A 15923-nucleotide genomic window follows, 5' to 3' on the forward strand; every position below is an offset into this window, starting at 1 on the left:
CCTCCCCCAGTCCCCATTGAAACATTAGTGGTGATGATGCAATGACGTCATTGCCGAGCGTCTATGTGATGCCGCAGGAAGAGGAGCGGAGCCACGAAGATGACCAACTGAGACATGATGGAGACGATGGACCCACGCGGATGCCGAAAAGGGACTTTTCTCACAGCTTACAAGTGATGGAGGAGGACTGCACGCACAGGAGAGCTCAAAAGAGAGGTAAAAAAGCTCCATTGGGGGCCCAATTGAAGAAAGTTACGCTGCATGTGGAAGAGGGGTGGAGGCAAAGAGGGGTGATAAGCTGCTTGAGGAGGGGGGGCAAAGCTGCATAAGGAGTGGTGATAAACTGCATGAGGAGCATGAGGGGGGGGGGCAAAATAGGGGTGATAAGCTGCATGAGGAGGAGGAGAGGGGGGCAAAAGAGGGGTGATATGCTGCATGAGGGGAGGGAGCCATAAAAGAGGGGTGATATGCTGCATGAGGGGAGGGGGAGCCATAAGAGAGGGGTGATATGCTGCATGAAGGGAGGGGGAGCCATAAAAGAGGGGTGATATACTGCACGAGGGGAGGGGAAGCCATAAAAGAGGGGTGATATGCTGCATGAGGGGAAGGGAGCCATAAGAGGGGTGATATGCTGCATGAGGGGAAGGGAGCCATAAGAGGGGTGATATGCTGCATGAGGGGAAGGGAGCCATAAGAGGGGTGATATGCTGCATGAGGGGAGGGGGAGCTGTATGAGAGAGGAGAAATTTTAAGTGGGAGAGCTGAGTGAGGTATAAGATGTGTCGGGGAAAGAGCTGCGTGTTTTATAAGATGTGTCAGGGGGAAAAGAGCTGTGTGAGGAATAAGATGTGTCAGGGGTAAGAGCTGCATGATGGATAAGATGAGTCAGGGGTAAGAGCTGTGTGAGGGATAAGATGTGTCTGGGGGAAAGAGCTGCGTGAGGTATAAGATGTGTCAGGGTAGAGCTGCATGAGGCATAAGATGTTTCAGGGGGAAGAGCTGTGTGAGGGTTAAGATACGTCAGGTGGAAGAGCTGCGTGGTATAAGATGCGTTGGGGGGAAGAGCTGCATGAGGTATAGGATGTGTCAGGGACGAGCTGCATTAGGGATAAGAAGTGGAGAGGAGATAGTTACAGGACAGTGACTATGTCGATCCCAGAATATAGGTGCCGGCATGTTGTCAACATTCTACTTACAGCATGTTAGCCAGATCAAGAGCAACACTTTAAACATACTGCCTACTCAGCATGTTTACAGTTGTAATGCCGATCCAGTTAAAAATTAAATGCTCTATGTAACGTAAACCTTGTTCACATGCTAATGCTTGCAATCTGGGATTGATGTAGTCAGGGTCGATCCCACATCCCATTCAGTCCTCCTCCCTTATTTTTGCATTCTTAATCTCTCCCACTTGCACTAATTCTAAAATAAAGCTAGACACACCCAATAGGCAGTGCTAAACATGCCCTTCTGGCGATGCACCCCCTAATAAAATGTGCTGCGCACGCCTATGTGAGGGAGTTGGTGGTGTGGTTTGCAGGAGCTTGGGTACAAGAGGAAGGGATTTAGTTGTCAGTGGACTGCTTCCTCTGTCATCCAAAGTTTTTAAACTTGTCAATGACTTCTGATGAATGCGCTCCAGGTGACGTATAAGGGAGGATCTTCCTAGGTGGTTAACGTCCTTACCCCTACTTATTACAGCTTGACAAAGGCAACACACGGCTTGACACCTGTTGTCCGCATTTCTGTTAAAATAATTCCACACCGAAGAGGTGATTTTTTTTGTAATTTGACCAGGCATGTCAATGGCCATATTCATCCCACGGACAACAGGTGTTTTCCCGGGTGCCTGACTTAAACAAACCACCTCACCATCAGAATCCTCCTTGTCAATTTCCTCCTCAGCGCTAGCAACACCCATATCCTCATCCTGGTGTACTTCAACAGTGACATCTTCAATTTGACTATCAAGAACTGGACTGTGGGTGCTCCTTCCAGCACTTGCAGGGGGCGTGCAAATGGTGGAAGGAGCCACCTCTTCCCGTCGAGTGTTGGGAAGGTCAGGCATCGCAACCGACACAATTGGACTCTCCTTGGGGATTTGTGATTTAGAAGAATGCACAGTTCTTTGCTGTGCTTTTGCCAGCTTAAGTCTTTTCATTTTTCTAGCGGGAGGATGAGTGCTTCCATTCTCATGTAAAGCTGAACCACTAGCCATGAACATAGGCCAGGGCTTCAGCCGTTCCTTGCCACTCCGTGTCGTAAATGGCATATTGGCAAGTTTACGCTTCTCCTCAGACGCTTTTAATTTAGATTTTTGGGTCATTTTACTGAACTTTCGTTTTTTGGATTTTACATGCTCTCTACTATGACATTGGGCATCGGCCTTGGCAGACGATGTTGATGGCATTTCATCGTCTCGGCCATGACTAGTGGCAGCAGCTTCAGCACGAGGTGGAAGTGGATCTTGAGCTTTCCCTATTTTACCCTCCACATTTTTGTTCTCCATTTTGTAATGTGTGGAATTATATGCCAGTAATATATCAATAGCAATGGCCTACTGTACTGTACTATATGCATACTGCTGGTCACCAAAATGCTGCACTGTCCTACTATATACTGCTCACAATAATGCAGCACAGAGATAGTATACTTGACACAGAGCTGCAAGATACAGCAATGGCCTACTGTACTGTGAAGGGAATTTAACCCTTTTTGTGCCTCCTCGATGTAACCATCTCTGGTACCAGTGAAAGCAGTTCTTAACCCCATACAGACAGCACACGAGTCAGTGGTTAAGAATTACTCTGTTTATTTAATAAATTACAGCGTACTATATAGAAAAGAAACATGGGTGTATACAATATGTGCAAGCATATGATTGGATAAATAGAAGTAGCATACGACATTACATGCAGGATATTTTAGTAACACACAGAAGTAACAGTTTTGATCTGGTATGTAATTGTCCTTGAAGATAAGACACACACAAGCCTTATATTATATGAACAGACAAAGGCATCTTGTAGAGAGTGCGTACGTGTTTATTCAAACACATAACAGTTCATATAACATTTTTAACCCTTCAATCCCCTCTTAGAATCATATATTTATATAACATGATTCTTTTCATAGAGCTTTTTATTTCTATATTCGGTTAGGTATTGCTTATAGGCTGCAGGGGAATTAGGAGAGATTGTAAGGACGGCTTCATACATAAGCGAGTTTTCAATACCTTTTGTGGCGAGTTTTCTGCAGCAGGGTATAATGCAAAAGAAAACAACACAAAAGGTTGCTATCACAATCAATATGTAGATTCCTAGTTGAACAAGACCCTGTTTCCAATTTTCAAACCAACCAAAGTATTGGCTCCATGGATTATCAATACCTGAATTCTTTTTTTAGCTCTATGGATAAATCATCTAGTTTTTTTTTATGGCTAAGGTAACTTTACCATTAGGGCCTGTATTGTCAGGTTATTAGGTACAACACCCTTCTACCTTACTAATGTAAACACAAGTACCACCTTTTTTGCTAGTATCATATCAAGGGCCATTTGGTTTTGGAATGTCATCTGGGAAGTGGCTTCTAGTTGCTCAGAAAGACCCTTAAGAGCATCTTTTGTGTCATTTACAAATCTCTGCTGATTATAGTAGATACAATTAATCCATGCAACATTTTTATTAGCAGTTATTATAGGGATTAAGGATTCAAATCTTGCAGCTACTTCATCTCTAGCTTTGAATTTGTCTGGCACCCCTCTTGGGACCCTTATTGCATCAATATATACATGTGGATCAAAAACTACCTCCTGGGAGTTCCCTCTTCCTTTTATTGGGGGAAACAACAGGAGGGGATATTTGTTCATCATCTGGAAGAATGTGGAGGGGCATAATTATTTTGGCAAGGACGCATTCCCCTTTCCATGCAGTGTCTAATTTAGTTCTTAGCTTCATATCTCCACAGATGTAATAAATGTCACCTAAAGACTTAGTTTGATTAACTAAGACGGTAGTTCTTTTTTTCTGTACAGTACCCTGGAGGAAAGATTTTTAAATCCTTCCCTGAGGTAGTGTTTGATATATAGCAGGTGTAATTACCTGGGTATATGGTTATTGTGCTACCTGGGTTGGGGTTCTTTGATAGTATGGGGTATTCCTTTTTCCATGTTTCACAATCACTGTCATTGGTTTTTGTATCATTGTAGAGACTAAAAAGAAAACAGCTTTCTTGAGATAGTGGGATATTTAAAGGGACCGTGCCTAAATGAGGTCTAGATTTACCACATACATAACAATTGCTCACATTATGCTTCTTTATATTATATCTCATCCATTCCAACCTAAAAATTAATATCAGAAAATCCAGTCTCAATGGCCATAGTGTCTTTAAATGTGGGGTTATCTATGGCTATTATATCCTTGAATGTAGTTATGTGAGGCATGATGGAGTTGGGCCGTGGTTTGTTAGATTTTGAGCAGGGCGTACATGTCTTTTAGGTGAAATGTTTGTATTCCCTGTTATTATCTTTTGACTATAATGTCCACTTCCCCATCATTAAGGACTTGTTATTTTTATCCTTCTTGCTTAAAGCCTCGCTGGGTTTGTGACCCCAATCAATACCAGTGTTCCATCCCACGGCTCCCCAATGATCACAGTTCTTTCCCCAATTCTTGCTGGTAACACAAACATAAACAATTTCTGTTCCTATACCTTATCTATTTGCTCTAATTTTCCACATATAGTTTGAAAGAAAATCTTTATATTCTACAGTATATGTGGCCACATGAGTGCTGGATGAATTATACCATAGGGAGGTTTGTCCATTCGTTTGTGTAATATCTACTTCAGTTCTGAATATGGGTGTCTGATAGGCAAGTATAAGTAGGGTAATCAGAGTCCATATTTGAGTAGAATTCTGGGTTTGTTTTGTCAGCAAAAGGGTCCTCTTCTCCATGTTGGAGGTCAGGGCTGTCTGCCCCCGTTAGTACCTCTCTGGAATCTCCCTCACGGTCTGGTCTGGGTACCTTCTTTACTCGGGATGCATGAATCCACGTGGGCCCCTCTTCAGTAAGGACAGCCGTCCTGGTCACTGCCACGACTTCCGTCTCTGGACCATAGGTGAAATCTCCTGGACCTTTGTTCCTCGGGAGCACTTTCACAATGACTTTGTCTCCGACTTGAAAAGGATGTGTCGGTTCCTGTGGATTAAAAGGATTTTTACAAACAATTTTGTGTTCAATTTCATCTGGTTTTGTTATGAGGGACCTGACGTATTCTTCCCTTATGAGCTCTAAGTCTCCTTCCTGTACTACTAATGGTTTCTTAGCCCAGGGTGTAGGGAAGGGCCTACCCATAAGTATTTCAAAGGGTGAGTAACCTAGGGTCTTTTGTGGGGTCATTCTGATTTCTGCTAAGATAATGGGAAGGACCTGTTTCCATTTGTGGAAGGTACCTCCTGTGGCCTTCCTTAGTTTGTCCTACCCCATGGTAGTGAACAATGAACAAAGGGGCACTTGTTTGGGGTATACAAGGTTTCCCCTCTTTGCAGATTAATCCTAATTTGGGATTTTTCTGCAATACAGGATATATCCAGTCATCCAAATCCTTGTTGGAGGCTGTGGCCTGTAGTTCCGTGATAAGATATTGATCATTAATGGCAGGGGGGGTCATGACAGTCATATGGGACTGGGCAATGGGTTGTAGAGCTGCTTCTTTGGCAGTTCTGTCAGCAAGGGCATTTCCTTCTGATATGTCGTCCTTGCCACCAGTATGGGCCCTACAGTGCAAAATTGCAATGTCAGAGGGCAGTGTGGTGGCATGGAGGAGGTTTGTTTTGGTACATTTGGCAGGCTCTGGTAAGGGCTATGAGCTCTGCAGCCTGTGCCGATTGGTAAGGTATGGGCTTTACTTCAAGAATGTCATTGGGCAGGCGCACAACGGCATAACCTGCTTGGTATGTGGAGTCATTTGGTCTGCTACAGGAGCCATCAACAAAGACATTGTCCGAACCGGGTATGGGTACAGGGGACATGTCTAATCTCGGGGAGGTCTCTGATTCTATTGATGCTGAGCAGTCATGGTTGTCAGGTATGTCATCTTGGGGACCCTTTAGTCCTAGGAGTGCATTAAGAATGGGTGCTGGGCCTGATGACGTGTTTGCATATTTGATGATGAGGGATGGGTTGCTTTGCAATAGGACTGCATACCCACTAAGGCGTTGGGCCGACATATGCTGTGTATGCAAGCCGTTAAGTATTGCTACTGCATCATGCGTTGTGTGTAGAATTGTTGTGTGACCTAAGGTGAGTGTAGTTGCCATCTCAGCCACCATTGCACAAGCTGCCAGTGCTCTGAGGCAGGCAGGCATACCTTGGACCGACACAGGAATACCACAGGGCGCAGTTTGCCTCCATGTGAGTTAGTACCCCCGCCATGGTTTACAGTTGTCCCTTGCATATAAATGAAACGGCAGTACAGTTTGGGAGGCTCAGTGCCGAACTTTTTACCAACATACATTTTAGACTTGCATATGCAGTTAACATTTCTTGTGACCATTAAATCTGTTTAGGTTTGTTATTGAGAGTAGCTTGTCTCAAGATATTGTCATATTAGGAACAATCAGATATCCACTGTCTGCAATAATTAATCATGCCCAGAAAGGATAACATTTCCTTCTGAGTAGTTGGGGTGACCAGGCCCAATACAGACTGAATGCGTTGTGGACTGATTTTCCGTTCTCCCTCTGTGAGTACAAAACCCAGATAATCAACATGCTTTTTACACCATTGCATTTTTGCTTTTGACACTTTGTGTCCACATTCACAGAGCCAGTTTAACAGTTTGACTACAGAGAAGCAGATCATCTGCATACTGTAGCAGGACAGAACCATAGGGGGGGTGCCAGGGAGCCAATGTGGCTTGGAGTACAATGCTATACACAACAGGTGAATAAACATACCTGTGGTAATCTGCACCATGTTAACTGCTTGCCCTCAAAAGAAAAAGCAAAAAGTAACTGTGTCTGGGGGGTCCACTGGTATGCTGAAAAATGCATTTTTTTAAATCAATCACTGAAAAAAAATGCAGCATCTACAGGGATGGCTGAGAGGAGTGAGTTTACATCAGGTACAATTGGTGCAATGGGAACAATTAGCTGATTAATTGCTCTAAGATCTTGCACAAACCTTATAGTCCCATCTACTTTTGCTACAGGGTTAACTGGTGTGCAGTATGGGGATACTACATGTCTAAGAATGCCTTGCTCTAAAAATTGCTGTACCATAGGTCTAAGACCTTCTATTTTTTCTTTTAGACAATGAATATTGTTTCTGGTAAAGGGGTGTACATCAGGTTTCAGTGTGGCCTTGTAGGGGGTACAAGATATTAGGCCATTGTCATAGGGCCCCTCTGACCATACCTGGGGGTTTACAGTCTCTAACTCAGGTGGTGTGTCAATAGGGATAGGTACAGTGGAATAAGCTTTTGTGGGTATCCCATTGATTCCTATTGAAGGAGCGGACTTTTTTAAGGATTCATGGTACTGGTCCCTACACAGGACACTGGTGGTGGCTTCACTGTCCTTCCAGTGACCAGTGAGCTGCATGAAAGTCGGGACACTCTCCTCCGGGCCCCGTCAGCGGGGCTGTCCCTGTCAGTCAATTTGGAACCTTGGGGCGTCTCTGGGAGTATTGTTAGTGTGGGCAGGTTCAGGCAGCAGTGGTTGTTTAAGTATGCTAAGGGTTAAGGACAGTCCCTAGCCCAATGTCCATCCTTGCCGCAATTAAAGCAGGATGTATGTCATCTGCTCGGAGGTGCAGGGGGCCCCCTATTCTGTGGGGTGTCCCGCTGGCGGTGAGGGTTCCTGTACTGACAGATTTCCTCATTTCAAAACAACCTGCTGCTTTCTTTCTCATATTATCAACAAGTAACTAACGTGTCTAAACTGAATTAATAACAATCTTTATCATAAAAAAAATAAAAAAATAGATTGTTCCAAACACAGTGTCATATAATGCGTGTACACCATACTTGCCCACCCACGCAATATATTTCTAAAAGAATTCACAAATAACAGGGAAGGGGAACAAGTCTATGTATGCATTCGGCTGATCTGATCATAAATCATTGGTAACATGTGGGATTACACATTCCTACATAAACTAAAGGGACATTGGGTATACAAAATGTTTTTATGATATCAACCATACGTACACTTACCACCCGTATAATTTGATATTTTGCAAATAAAGTACAATTTTCTTGCATAAAATAACTGTAAATAGCAATGTTATATGACATTCAGTGTCCGTACACTTACCAACCCGTACAATTAATATCTCTGCAATCGTGGACAATGTTATTTGTTATAAATCAACTTTCAAATGTACTTAAAATCACTGTAAACAACAATGTCCTCTGAGACTCAGCGCCCGTGCACTTACCACCCGTTCACTGAGTGTCCTTAATAGAAAAATTACAATATAAGTACTTATAAGACAAACATACAAACATTTAGGTGATCAAATCGAGGAGGCGTTGTTATTTGGATTTCTGGTCCATCTATTGGTATCCCTGATACCTGTGCCTTTTAAAGATTTCGTGGACCCCTGGTCCTGGTATCCCTGATACCTGTGCCTTTTAAAGATTTCGTGGACCCCTGGTCCTGGTATCCCTGATACCTGTATGTGGCGCCCGGCGCCTTTAAGAAAACAAGTTTCTTTTCTGCCAAGTCCCGGACTTGGATTGTATTTTTGGTCACGTGTTCCCGGAACACGGAATGAGTTCAAATCTAGTAGTAATCGCAATCCCTGAACGGAAAAGACAGACAATAAAATTCTCTATCTTACCGGGCAGGGGACGATCACCTAGATCCCGGACCTAGCCCCCAGCTGAAGGGAATTTAACCCTTTTTGTGCCTCCTCGATGTAACCATCTCTGGTACCAGTGAAAGCAGTTCTTAACCCCATACAGACAGCACACGAGTCAGTGGTTAAGAATTACTCTGTTTATTTAATAAATTACAGCGTACTATATAGAAAAGAAACATGGGTGTATACAATATGTGCAAGCATATGATTGGATAAATAGAAGTAGCATACGACATTACATGCAGGATATTTTAGTAACACACAGAAGTAACAGTTTTGATCTGGTATGTAATTGTCCTTGAAGATAAGACACACACAAGCCTTATATTATATGAACAGACAAAGGCATCTTGTAGAGAGTGCGTACGTGTTTATTCAAACACATAACAGTTCATATAACATTTTTAACCCTTCATACTGTACTATATGTATACTGCTGGTCATCAAAATGCTGCACTTTCCTACTATATACTGCTCACAATAATGCAGCACAGAGATAGTATACTTGACACAGAGCTGCAAGATACAGCAATGGCCTACTGTACTGTACTATATGTATACTGCTGGTCACCAAAATGCTGCACTGTCCTATTATATACTGCTCACAATAATGCAGCACAGAGATAGTATACTTGACACAGAGCTGCAAGATACAGCAATGGCGTACTGTACTGTACTATATGTATACTGCTGGTCACCAAAATGCAGCACACTGAGCACAGGTATTTACAGCACACTGAGCACAGATATGGAGCGTTTTCAGGCAGAGAATGTAGATATTTGCAGCACACTGAACACAGATATTTGCAGCACACTGAGCACAGATACGGAGCTTTTCAGGGAGAGAACGCAGCCACGTCCTCTCCGTTCAATCTCCAATGCACGAGTGAAAATGGCGGCGACGTGTGGCTCTTTATATAGAATACAAATCCTGCGAGAATCCGACAGCGAGATAATGACGTTCGGGTGCGTTCGGGTTAACCGAGCAAGGCGGGAAGATCCGAGGCTGCCTCGGACCCGTGTAAAATAGGTGAAGTTCGGGGGGGGGTTCGGATCTCGGAGAACCGAACCCGCTCATCTCTACTAACTATGATTTTTTTTTTTTCATATCTACATATTTTACATATGTACTAAGTAGGAGAGCTTATAGGGGCAGTATGTGCATGTCCTACATTCAAGATGGCATAGGGTACAGTACAGTGAAAATATTGTGTAGTTACTGGTAGAGATGAGCGCCTGAAATTTTTCGGGTTTTGTGTTTTGGTTTTGGGTTCGGTTCCGCGGCCGTGTTTTGGGTTCGAACGCGTTTTGGCAAAACCTCACTGAATTATTTTTGTCGGATTCGGGTGTGTTTTGGATTCGGGTGTTTTTTTCAAAAAACCCTAAAAAACAGCTTAAATCATAGAATTTGGGGGTAATTTTGATCCCAAAGTATTATTAACCTCAAAAAACATAATTTACACTCATTTTCAGCCTATTCTGAACACATCACACCTCACAATATTATTTTTAGTCCTAAAATTTGCACCGAGGTCGCTGTGTGAGTAAGATAAGCGACCCTAGTGGCCGACACAAACACCGGGCCCATCTAGGAGTGGCACTGCAGTGTCACGCAGGATGTCCCTTCCAAAAAACCCTCCCCAAACAGCACATGACGCAAAGAAAAAAAGAGGCGCAATGAGGTAGCTGTGTGAGTAAGATTAGCGACCCTAGTGGCCGACACAAACACCGGGCCCATCTAGGAGTGGCACTGCAGTGTCACGCAGGATGGCCCTTCCAAAAAACCCTCCCCAAACAGCACATGACGCAAAGAAAAAAAGAGGCGCAATGAGGTAGCTGTGTGAGTAAGATTAGCGACCCTAGTGGCCGACACAAACACCGGGCCCATCTAGGAGTGGCACTGCAGTGTCACGCAGGATGGCCCTTCCAAAAAACCCTCCCCAAACAGCACATGACGCAAAGAAAAAAAGAGGCGCAATGAGGTAGCTGACTGTGTGAGTAAGATTAGCGACCCTAGTGGCCGACACAAACACCGGGCACATCTAGGAGTGGCACTGCAGTGTCACGCAGGATGTCCCTTCCAAAAAACCCTCCCCAAACAGCACATGACGCAAAGAAAAAAAGAGGCGCAATGAGGTAGCTGTGTGAGTAAGATTAGCGACCCTAGTGGCCGACACAAACACCGGGCCCATCTAGGAGTGGCACTGCAGTGTCACGCAGGATGTCCCTTCCAAAAAACCCTCCCCAATCAGCACATGATGCAAAGAAAAAGAAAAGAAAAAAGAGGTGCAAGATGGAATTATCCTTGGGCCCTCCCACCCACCCTTATGTTGTATAAACAAAACAGGACATGCACACTTTAACCAACCCATCATTTCAGTGACAGGGTCTGCCACACGACTGTGACTGATATGACGGGTTGGTTTGGACCCCCCCCAAAAAAGAAGCAATTAATCTCTCCTTGCACAAACTGGCTCTACAGAGGCAAGATGTCCACCTCATCTTCACCCTCCGATATATCACCGTGTACATCCCCCTCCTCACAGATTATCAATTCGTCCCCACTGGAATCCACCATCTCAGCTCCCTGTGTACTTTGTGGAGGCAATTGCTGCTGGTCAATGTCTCCGCGGAGGAATTGATTATAATTCATTTTAATGAACATCATCTTCTCCACATTTTCTGGATGTAACCTCGTACGCCGATTGCTGACAAGGTGAGCGGCGGCACTAAACACTCTTTCGGAGTACACACTTGTGGGAGGGCAACTTAGGTAGAATAAAGCCAGTTTGTGCAAGGGCCTCCAAATTGCCTCTTTTTCCTGCCAGTATAAGTACGGACTGTGTGACGTGCCTACTTGGATGCGGTCACTCATATAATCCTCCACCATTCTATCAATGTTGAGAGAATCATATGCAGTGACAGTAGACGACATGTCCGTAATCGTTGTCAGGTCCTTCAGTCCGGACCAGATGTCAGCATCAGCAGTCGCTCCAGACTGCCCTGCATCACCGCCAGCGGGTGGGCTCGGAATTCTGAGCCTTTTCCTCGCACCCCCAGTTGCGGGAGAATGTGAAGGAGGAGATGTTGACAGGTCGCGTTCCGCTTGACTTGACAATTTTGTCACCAGCAGGTCTTTCAACCCCAGCAGACCTGTGTCTGCCGGAAAGAGAGATCCAAGGTAGGCTTTAAATCTAGGATCGAGCACGGTGGCCAAAATGTAGTGCTCTGATTTCAACAGATTGACCACCCGTGAATCCTTGTTAAGCGAATTAAGGGCTGCATCCACAAGTCCCACATGCCTAGCGGAATCGCTCCGTGTTAGCTCCTTCTTCAATGCCTCCAGCTTCTTCTGCAAAAGCCTGATGAGGGGAATGACCTGACTCAGGCTGGCAGTGTCTGAACTGACTTCACGTGTGGCAAGTTCAAAGGGCATCAGAACCTTGCACAACGTTGAAATCATTCTCCACTGCACTTGAGACAGGTGCATTCCATCTCCTATATCGTGCTCAATTGTATAGGCTTGAATGGCCTTTTGCTGCTCCTCCAACCTCTGAAGCATATAGAGGGTTGAATTCCACCTCGTTACCACTTCTTGCTTCAGATGATGGCAGGGCAGGTTCAGTAGTTTTTGGTGGTGCTCCAGTCTTCTGTACGTGGTGCCTGTACGCAGAAAGTGTCCCGCAATTTTTCTGGCCACCGACAGCATCTCTTGCACGCCCCTGTCGTTTTTTAAAAAATTCTGCACCACCAAATTCAAGGTATGTGCAAAACATGGGACGTGCTGGAATTTGCCCATATTTAATGCACACACAATATTGCTGGCGTTGTCCGATGCCACAAATCCACAGGAGAGTCCAATTGGGGTAAGCCATTCCGCGATGATCTTCCTCAGTTGCCGTAAGAGGTTTTCAGCTGTGTGCGTATTCTGGAAAGCGGTGATACAAAGCGTAGCCTGCCTAGGAAAGAGTTGGCGTTTGCGAGATGCTGCTACTGGTGCCGCCGCTGCTGTTCTTGCGGCGGGAGTCCATACATCTACCCAGTGGGCTGTCACAGTCATATAGTCCTGACCCTGCCCTGCTCCACTTGTCCACATGTCCGTGGTTAAGTGGACATTGGGTACAACTGCTTTTTTTAGGACACTGGTGAGTCTTTTTCTGACGTCCGTGTACATTCTCGGTATCGCCTGCCTAGAGAAGTGGAACCTAGATGGTATTTGGTAACGGGGGCACACTGCCTCAATAAATTGTCTAGTTCCCTGTGAACTAACGGCGGATACCGGACGCACGTCTAACACCAACATAGTTGTCAAGGACTCAGTTATCCGCTTTGCAGTAGGATGACTGCTGTGATATTTCATCTTCCTCGCAAAGGACTGTTGAACAGTCAATTGCTTACTGGAAGTAGTACAAGTGGGCTTACGACTTCCCCTCTGGGATGACCATCGACTCCCAGCGGCAACAACAGCAGCGCCAGCAGCAGTAGGCGTTACACGCAAGGATGCATCGGAGGAATCCCAGGCAGGAAAGGACTCGTCAGACTTGCCAGTGACATGGCCTGCAGGACTATTGGCATTCCTGGGGAAGGAGGAAATTGACACTGAGGGAGTTGGTGGGGTGGTTTGCGTGAGCTTGGTTACAAGAGGAAGGGATTTACTGGTCAGTGGACTGCTTCCGCTGTCACCCAAAGTTTTTGAACTTGTCACTGACTTATTATGAATGCGCTGCAGGTGACGTATAAGGGAGGATGTTCCGAGGTGGTTAACGTCCTTACCCCTACTTATTACAGCTTGACAAAGGGAACACACGGCTTGACACCTGTTGTCCGCATTTCTGGTGAAATACCTCCACACCGAAGAGCTGATTTTTTTGGTATTTTCACCTGGCATGTCAACGGCCATATTCCTCCCACGGACAACAGGTGTCTCCCCGGGTGCCTGACTTAAACAAACCACCTCACCATCAGAATCCTCCTGGTCAATTTCCTCCCCAGCGCCAGCAACACCCATATCCTCCTCATCCTGGTGTACTTCAACACTGACATCTTCAATCTGACTATCAGGAACTGGACTGCGGGTGCTCCTTCCAGCACTTGCAGGGGGCATGCAAATAGTGGAAGGCGCATGCTCTTCACGTCCAGTGTTGGGAAGGTCAGGCATCGCAAACGACACAATTGGACTCTCCTTGTGGATTTGGGATTTCAAAGAACGCACAGTTCTTTGCGGTGCTTTTGCCAGCTTGAGTCTTTTCAGTTTTCTAGCGAGAGGCTGAGTGCTTCCATCCTCATGTGAAGCTGAACCACTAGCCATGAACATAGGCCAGGGCCTCAGCCGTTCCTTGCCACTCCGTGTGGTAAATGGCATATTGGCAAGTTTACGCTTCTCCTCCGACAATTTTATTTTAGGTTTTGGAGTCCTTTTTTTTCTGATATTTGGTGTTTTGGATTTGACATGCTCTGTACTATGACATTGGGCATCGGCCTTGGCAGACGACGTTGCTGGCATTTCATCGTCTCGGCCATGACTAGTGGCAGCAGCTTCAGCACGAGGTGGAAGTGGATCTTGATCTTTCCCTAATTTTGGAACCTCAACTTTTTTGTTCTCCATATTTTATAGGCAGAACTAAAAGGCACCTCAGGTAAACAATGGAGATGGATGGATTGGATAGTTTACTAGTATACAATTATGGACGGACTGCCACGGTTAGGTGGTATAAAAAAACCACGGTTAGGTGGTATATATTATAATAATAATACAATTATGGATGGACGGACTGCCTGCCGACTGCCGACACAGAGGTAGCCACAGCCGTGAACTACCGCACTGTACACTGGTTGATAAAGAGATAGTAGTATACTCGTAACAACTAGTATGACACTATGACGACGGTATAAAGAATGGAAAAAAAACCACGGTTAGGTGGTATATATTATAATAATAATACAATTATGGATGGACGGACTGCCTGCCGACTGCCGACACAGAGGTAGCCACAGCCGTGAACTACCGCACTGTACACTGGTTGATAAAGAGATAGTAGTATACTCGTAACAACTAGTATGACACTATGACGACGGTATAAAGAATGGAAAAAAAACCACGGTTAGGTGGTATATATTATAATAATAATACAATTATGGATGGACGGACTGCCTGCCGACTGCCGACACAGAGGTAGCCACAGCCGTGAACTACCGCACTGTACACTGGTTGATAAAGAGATAGTAGTATACTCGTAACAACTAGTATGACACTATGACGACGGTATAAAGAATGAAAAAAAACCCACGGTTAGGTGGTATATATTATAATAATAATACAATTATGGATGGACGGACTGCCTGCCGACTGCCGACACAGAGGTAGCCACAGCCGTGAACTACCGCACTGTACACTGGTTGATAAAGAGATAGTAGTATACTCGTAACAACTAGTATGACACTATGACGACGGTATAAAGAATGGAAAAAAAAACACGGTTAGGTGGTATATATTATAATAATAATACAATTATGGATGGACGGACTGCCTGCCGACTGCCGACACAGAGGTAGCCACAGCCGTGAACTACCGCACTGTACACTGGTTGATAAAGAGATAGTAGTATACTCGTAACAACTAGTATGACACTATGACAACGGTATAAAGAATGGAAAAAAAACCACGGTTAGGTGGTATATATTATAATAATAATACAATTATGGATGGACGGACTGCCTGCCGACTGCCGACACAGAGGTAGCCACAGCCGTGAACTACCGCACTGTACACTGGTTGATAAAGAGATAGTAGTATACTCGTAACAACTAGTATGACACTATGACGACGGTATAAAGAATGGAAAAAAAACCACGGTTAGGTGGTATATATTATAATAATAATACAATTATGGATGGACGGACTGCCTGCCGACTGCCGACACAGAGGTAGCCACAGCCGTGAACTACCGCACTGTACACTGGTTGATAAAGAGATAGTAGTATACTCGTAACAACTAGTATGACACTATGACGACGGTATAAAGAATGAAAAAAAAACCACGGTTAGGTGGTATA

General features: G+C 44.8%; 1 long non-coding RNA gene across 1 annotated transcript; it reads right to left on the reverse strand.

Annotated features, from left to right (window-relative positions):
- Positions 1 to 2795: 2795 nt before the first annotated feature.
- Positions 2796 to 9280, reverse strand: LOC134909790 (uncharacterized). Its single transcript, XR_010176026.1, has 2 exons — positions 8850 to 9280; positions 2796 to 5201 (listed from the first exon to the last, which is right to left on the reverse strand). It is a non-coding gene; the product is annotated as an uncharacterized LOC134909790 (long non-coding RNA).
- Between the last annotated feature and the right edge of the window lie 6643 nt (positions 9281 to 15923).

This window comes from Pseudophryne corroboree, chromosome 4, assembly GCF_028390025.1.
Source record: "Pseudophryne corroboree isolate aPseCor3 chromosome 4, aPseCor3.hap2, whole genome shotgun sequence".
NCBI lineage: Eukaryota > Metazoa > Chordata > Amphibia > Anura > Myobatrachidae > Pseudophryne > Pseudophryne corroboree.